The 6348-nt window shown below is 54.9% G+C and overlaps 1 pseudogene; it reads left to right on the top strand.

The window, feature by feature from the left end:
- Window positions 1-379: 379 nt before the first annotated feature.
- Window positions 380-2199, top strand: LOC116973039 (annotated as a pseudogene).
- The last annotated feature ends 4149 nt before the right edge of the window (window positions 2200-6348 follow it).

The raw sequence follows: 6348 nt of genomic DNA, 5'->3' as shown, positions 1-6348 counted from the left end.
ATCTTTTCCCCCCCTCTCCTCCTCCCCCTCTCCTCCTCCCCCTCTCCTCCTCCCTCTCCACCCCGCCCCTCTTCTCCCCACCTCTTCTCCTCCCCCCTCTTCTCGCTCCCCCTCTTCTTCCCCCTTCTAACCCCCCTCTTCTCCTCCCCCCTTCTAACCTCCCCCTCTTCTCCATCCCTCTTCCCCCACTCTCCTCCCCTCCCTCTCTTCCCCCCCTCTTCTCCCCCCTCTCCTCTCCCCCCTCTCCTCCCTCCCCTCCCCCCTCTCTTCACCCCTTCTTCACTCCCCCTCTTCTACCCCCCTCTTCCCCACCCACTTCTCCCCCCCACTTCACCCCCCCTCTCTCTCCCCTCCCCCTATCTCCCCCTCTCTCCCCCCTCCCCCCTCCCACCTCGACCCGCCCCCTCCCTCCCCCTACCCTCTTTCCCCCCCGCCCCCTCTCCCCCCCTCTTCCCTCCCCTCTTCTTCCCCTCTTCACCCACCCCTCTTTCCCCCCACTTCCACCCCTCTCCCCCCTCCCCCCCCACTCTCCGGGAGAGTCTCCCCCCTCTTATCCTCCCACTCTTTCCCCCCTCTCTCCCTTCTCTCTCCCCCCCTTCCCCCACTACTCCACCCCCTCTCCCCACCCCTCTCCAACCCCCTCTTCGCTCCCCTCTTTCCCCCCTCTTCCCGTCCACTCTCCCCCCCTCTTCCCCCCCTCCTCCCCCTCCTCACCCCCACCCCTCTTCCCCCCTCTTCCCTCCTCACCCCCCTCTTCCACCTCCCCGCTTGCCCCCCCCCTCTAACCCCCTCTACCCACCTCTTACCCCCTACTCTCCCCCTCTACCCACCTCTTACCCCCTCTCTTCCCTCTACCCCCCTCTTCCCCCCCATCCGCCCCTCTCCCCACACTCTGCTCCCCCCCTCTCCTCCCCCCTCTTCTCGCACCCCTCTTCTCACCCCCACCTCTCCCACCCCTCTTCTCCCCCTCTTCTTCCCCCCTTCTAAAACCCCCCTCTTCTTCCCCCCCACTTCCCCCCCCCTCTCCCCCCCCCCTTCCTTCCCCCCCTCTTCTCCCCCCCCTCTTCTTTCCCCCCCTCTCCCCCCCTCTTCCCCCCCCCCCCTCTTCCCCCCCCCCTCCTCCCCCCCCTCTTCCCCCCCCCTCTTCCCCCCCCCCCTCTTCCCCCCCCCCTCTTGGTTCCCCCCCCTCTCTTCCCCCCCCCTCTTCCCCCCCCCTCTCCCCCCCCCTCTCCCCCCCCTCTTCCCCCCCTCTCCCCCCCCTCTTCCCCCCCTCTTCCCCCCCCTCTTCCCCCCCGTCTCCCCCCCCCCTCTTCCCCCCCCCTCTTCCCCCCCCCCCCTCTTCTTTCCCCCCCCCCCCTCCCCCCCCCCCCCCCCCCTTCTTCCCCCCCCCTTCTCTCCCCCCCCCTCTTTCCCCCCCCCCTCTCCCCCCCCCTCTTCCTCCCCCCCCTCTTTCCCCCCCCCTGTCCCCCCCCCTCCCCGCTCCCCCCCTCTTTCCCCCCCCCCTCTTCCCCCCCCTCTTCCCCCCCCCTCTTCCCCCCCCCCCTCTTCCCCCCCCCCCTCTTTCCCCCCCCCCCTCTTTCCCCCCCCCTCTTTCCCCCCCCCCTCTTCCCCCCCCCCCCCTCTTCCCCCCCCCCCTCTTCCCCCCCCCCCCCCCTTTCCCCCCCCCCCCCTCTTCCCCCCCCCCCCTCTTTCCCCCCCCCTCTTTTTTCCCCCCCCCCCTCTTTCCCCCCCCCTCTTTCCCCCCCCCCCCCCCCCCCTCTTCCCCCCCCCCTCTTTCTTCCCCCCCCCCCTCTTTCTCCCCCCCCCGTCTTTTCCCCCCCCCCCTCTTCTTCCCTCCCCCCCCCTCTTTCCCCCCCCCCCTCTTTCCCCCCCCCTCTTTCCCCCCCCCTCTTTCCCCCTCCTCTTTCACCCCCCCCCCTTCTCCCCCCCCCCCCTCTTTCCCCCCCCCCTCTTTCCCCCCCCCTCTTTCCCTCCCCCCTTCTTTCCCCCCCCCCTCTTTCCCCCCCCCCCTCTTCCTTCTTCCCCCCCCCTCTTTCCCCCCCCCTCTCCCCCCCCCCCTCTTTTCCCCCCCCCCCTCTTTCCCCCCCCCCTCCCTCTTTTCCCCCCCCCCCCTCTTCCCCCCCCCCCTCTTCTCCCCCCCCCCCCCTCTTTCCTCCCCCCCCCTCTTTCCCCCCCCCCTCTTTCCCCCCCCCCTCTTCCCCCCCCCTCTTTTCCCCCCCCCCTCTTCCCCCCCCCCTCTTTTTTTCCCCCCCCCCCTCTTTCTTTCCCCCCGCCCTCTTTCCTCTTTCCCCCCCCCCCTCTTCCCCCCCCCTCTTTCCCCCCCCCCATCTGTTCCCCCCCCCCCTCTTTCCCCCCCCCATCTTCACCCCCCCCCCTCTTTCTCCCCCCCTCTTCCACCCAGTCTTTCCTCCCCCCCCACTCTTCCCCCCCACCCTCTTTCCCCCCCCCCTCTTTCCCCCCCCCCTCTTCCCCCCCCCCCCCTCTTTCCCCCCCCCCTCTTTCCCCCCCCCCTCTTTCCCCCCTGGGAAGGGGAGGGGAAAGAGGGAGAAAGCAAGGACCACCTGAAATTGGAGGTCAATGTTCATACCGCTGGGTGGTATACTACCCAAGTGAAATATGAGGTGCTGCTCCTCCAATTTACGGTGGGCCTCACTCTGGCCATGGAGAAGGACCAGGACAGAAAGGTCGGATTCGGAATGGGAGGGGGAGTTGAAGTGCTGGGCCACCGGGAGATCAGGTTGGATATTGCGAACTGAGCGAAGGTGTTGGGCGAAGTGATCGCCAAGCCTCCGCTTGGTCTCATCGATGTAGAGCAGCTGACACCTAAAGCAGCGGATGCAATAGATGAGGTTGGAGGAGGTGCAGGTAAACCTCTGCCGCACCTGGAAAGAGGTCCTTGGATGGAATCAAGGGGGGGAGGTAAAGCAACAAGTGTAGCATTTCCTGCAGTTGCAAGGGAAAGTACCAGGGGAGGCAGTGGTTTGGGTGGGAAGGGATCACTTTGCATCTCCAGGGATGCAAAAAATATAGTTTGATTTTAATGGGAAGTTGTTAGTTCACTTTTTACCTTCAATGCCTTTCAACCCATCTTGATATCTTTCAATTCATTTATCTTCTTACTATTTGGTTCAAGTTCCTCAACTGTTATCTCTGAGCACCAAAAAAAGAAAATCAATTTACATGCTCTTTTTTTCCCTTGTGTTTTCATCTTTAAAAAAATAAGAACCCATTTTGCTATCTCCAGCTTCAGCAATCATTCTCAGATCCTCAAACTGTGGACTCACTACTTCCCTAATTCTGATCCAACTCCCATCGTCATCAGCATTTTGAATACAAGTTTCTTCTAACGCCTGAGTATATAACCTTCTAAAACACTGGAAACTTGCTTTTAAAATTTGACAACAATGGTACCTCATGAATTAAAATAAATCATAAATTGTCAAGACAATAATTGCTTACCATGCTTTTCTCCAGTGGGGCTGGCAGACTCCCTGGCAATTTCCACACTAGATATTATTGCAGCCCAAGAAAGCAAACAATTACCAGACACAATCCTTGCAGCAAAAATACCGCTTTAAAACAGTAATGATTGTTAACAACCAATATGACAGATTACACATGTATGAAAGAACTGCAGATGCTGGTTTAAACCAAAGATAAACACAAAATGCTGGAAATAACTCAGCAGGACAGGCAGCATCTTGACCCGAAACGTCACCCATTCCTTCTCTCCAGGGATGCTGCTTGTCCCGCTGAGTTACTTCAGCATTTTGCATCTATGACAGATTACTCGTTTGTCATCAACGATGACTTATATCTCATTTGTTCAACCTGGCTCATGAGCTACTTTACAGAACTTGACCCTTCCTGTTGGTTTTTGAGTGGACTCGGGACACAATTACAATAAGGGGACTGCATCAAGGTCCTGGCTTTGTTTTCTTTAATCAAATGTCCATATAACCATATCACAATTACACCACGGAAACAGGCCATCTCGGCCCTTCTAGTCCGTGCCGAACTCTTACTCTCACCTAGCCCCGTCTACCTGCATTCAGACCATAATCCTCCATTCCTTTCCTGTCCATATACCTATCCAATTTATTTTTAAATGATAAAATCGAACCTGCCTCCACCACTGCCACTGGAAGCTCATTCCACACAGCTACCACTCTCTGAGTAAAGAAGTTCCCCCTCATGTTACCCCTAAACTTCTGTCCCTTAATTCTCAAATCATGTCCTCGTGTTTGAATCTTCCCTACTTTGAATGTCATTCAAACAGATAATTCATGGCTGTTTGAATGTTATGCATGAATTAGCTGCCACATTCCTGATATTACTATTACAATTCAATGATGTGTTGTAAACATTTTGGGGACACTCTGATGTCATGTCATGAGGCAATAAAAATGATTTTCCTTCTTTTCTCTCATTTTGTATAAACTTGGACATCTATTTGTGTGCCCCAAAACAGGAAGGCAGTCATAGAAATGGCTAAATATGTGTAGGAAGGAACTGCAGGTGCTGCTTTACACAGAAGATCATCTAAACTCGCAGCGTAGGTCACCCAAGTGGGACAGACCCTAAGGTGCGAGTTTAGAAGAGTTTGCCCTGGACTCAAACTCTCAGCATGGTCGATATGAGGTTCTAGGAGGTCGTATGAGGTGGCTGGAACTCTCCTTCATGCTCGAAGAAAGTTCCCTCCTGCCTCAGCTAGGTCGCGGAAACGTTTTCAGGATGTAGAAACATTTTCCGCGAGTAAAATTTGGTCGGCATGGGTCTTTTTCACTCATAGTGCAGTGGAGTAGGGTTGCTTTTTGGTTACAGGCACTCAAGAGCAGCCGTAGGCAATCTCCTTCGCTGACTGGGCATTTTGATTGGCTCATTGGAGTTTCATAGAAACATAGAAAATAGGTGCAGGAGTAGGCCATTCGGCCCTTCGAGCCTGCACCGCCATTCAATATGATCATGGCTGATCATCCAACTCAGTATCCTGTACCTGCCTTCTCTCCATACCCCCTGATCCCTTTAGCCACAAGGGCCACATCTAACTCGCTCTTAAATATAGCCAATGAACTGGCCTCAACTACCTTCTGTGGCAGAGAATTCCAGAGATTCACCACTCTCTGTGTGAAAAATGTTTTCCTCATCTCGGTCCTAAAGGATTTCCCCCTTATCCTTAAACTGTGACCCCTTGTTCTGGACTTCCCCAACATCGGGAAAAATCTTCCTGCATCTAGCCTGTCCAACCCCTTAAAAATGTTGCAAGTTTCTATAAGATCCCCCCTCAATCTTCTAAATTCTAGCGAGTACAAACCAAATCCAGTCTTTCTTCATATGAAAGTCCTGACATCCCAGGACTCAGTCTGGTGAACCTTCTCTGTACTCCCTCTATGCCAAGAATGTCTTTCCTCAGATTAGGAGACCAAAACTGTACGCAATACTCCAGGTGTGGTCTCACCAAGATCCTGTACAACTGCAGTAGAACCTCCCTGCTCCTATACTCAAATACTTCTATACTTCAGGACCTGGGAAGACCTACCGGTAGGTAAAATGCCCGCTGAACTATTTTATACTTCTTAAATGTGTCTCCACACCTTCTCCCCTCTTCTCCCCCCTTCTTCCCCCTTCTCTCCCCCTGCTCTCTCCCTGCTCTCCCCTTCTCTCCCCCCCCCTCTCTCTAAAGGACTTACAGTACTCTGTGGCAGCCATTTACCTTCGTCTTCATCGTGCAGACAGCGCTCCTCCGCTTTCCCTAGCCCCCACCTTCGTGATGTGTTTGTGTGTGTGCAGTCGGTAGATGCAGCTCGTCGTTCGGTCGATCCAGCTCACGGTTTCAATGCGGCCGGTCGATCCAGCTTGAGGCTTTCCAGCAAGAGTGCCCTCGGGCTTGAAGGTCAAAGGCACTCTTCTGGACTCACGGATTAGGTCGCCCAAGTGGGACAGGCCCTTAACTCCTTGGGATAGCATCTTCACATGAAAATTAAAGAAAAAAAAGCTTGCCATGTTAGTTTATTATTTGTGTAATAATTCATAAACATGCTGCACACCTTTTCATGCAACTGGTTGAAATTATTATATTTAATAGAGGTCAGAAATCAATTAATTTCACAAAGACTCCCTCTCAACTATCACAGGGTCTGAATTTTTTTAATGACAATGTTAGCAGGGATTTAATGTGCCATTTCCTTTTCATAATGTAAACTGATGTTTTTCCTCGAATTTCCAAAAGTCCTCAAGATTTGGGCATTCAAGAGTTAATTGGACAAAATACCTTTGAGGATCTAAAGAGGTTTTTAAAGAATTGCTGATGATGAAAAATGTAAAACCTCAAGAACCGATGAAGAATAA

The sequence above is a fragment of the Amblyraja radiata genome, chromosome 1 (assembly GCF_010909765.2).
Source record: "Amblyraja radiata isolate CabotCenter1 chromosome 1, sAmbRad1.1.pri, whole genome shotgun sequence".
Taxonomy (NCBI): Eukaryota; Metazoa; Chordata; class Chondrichthyes; order Rajiformes; family Rajidae; genus Amblyraja; species Amblyraja radiata.
The sequence above is the reverse complement of the archived record's forward strand: the minus strand, read 5'-3'. Positions and strand labels throughout refer to the sequence as shown.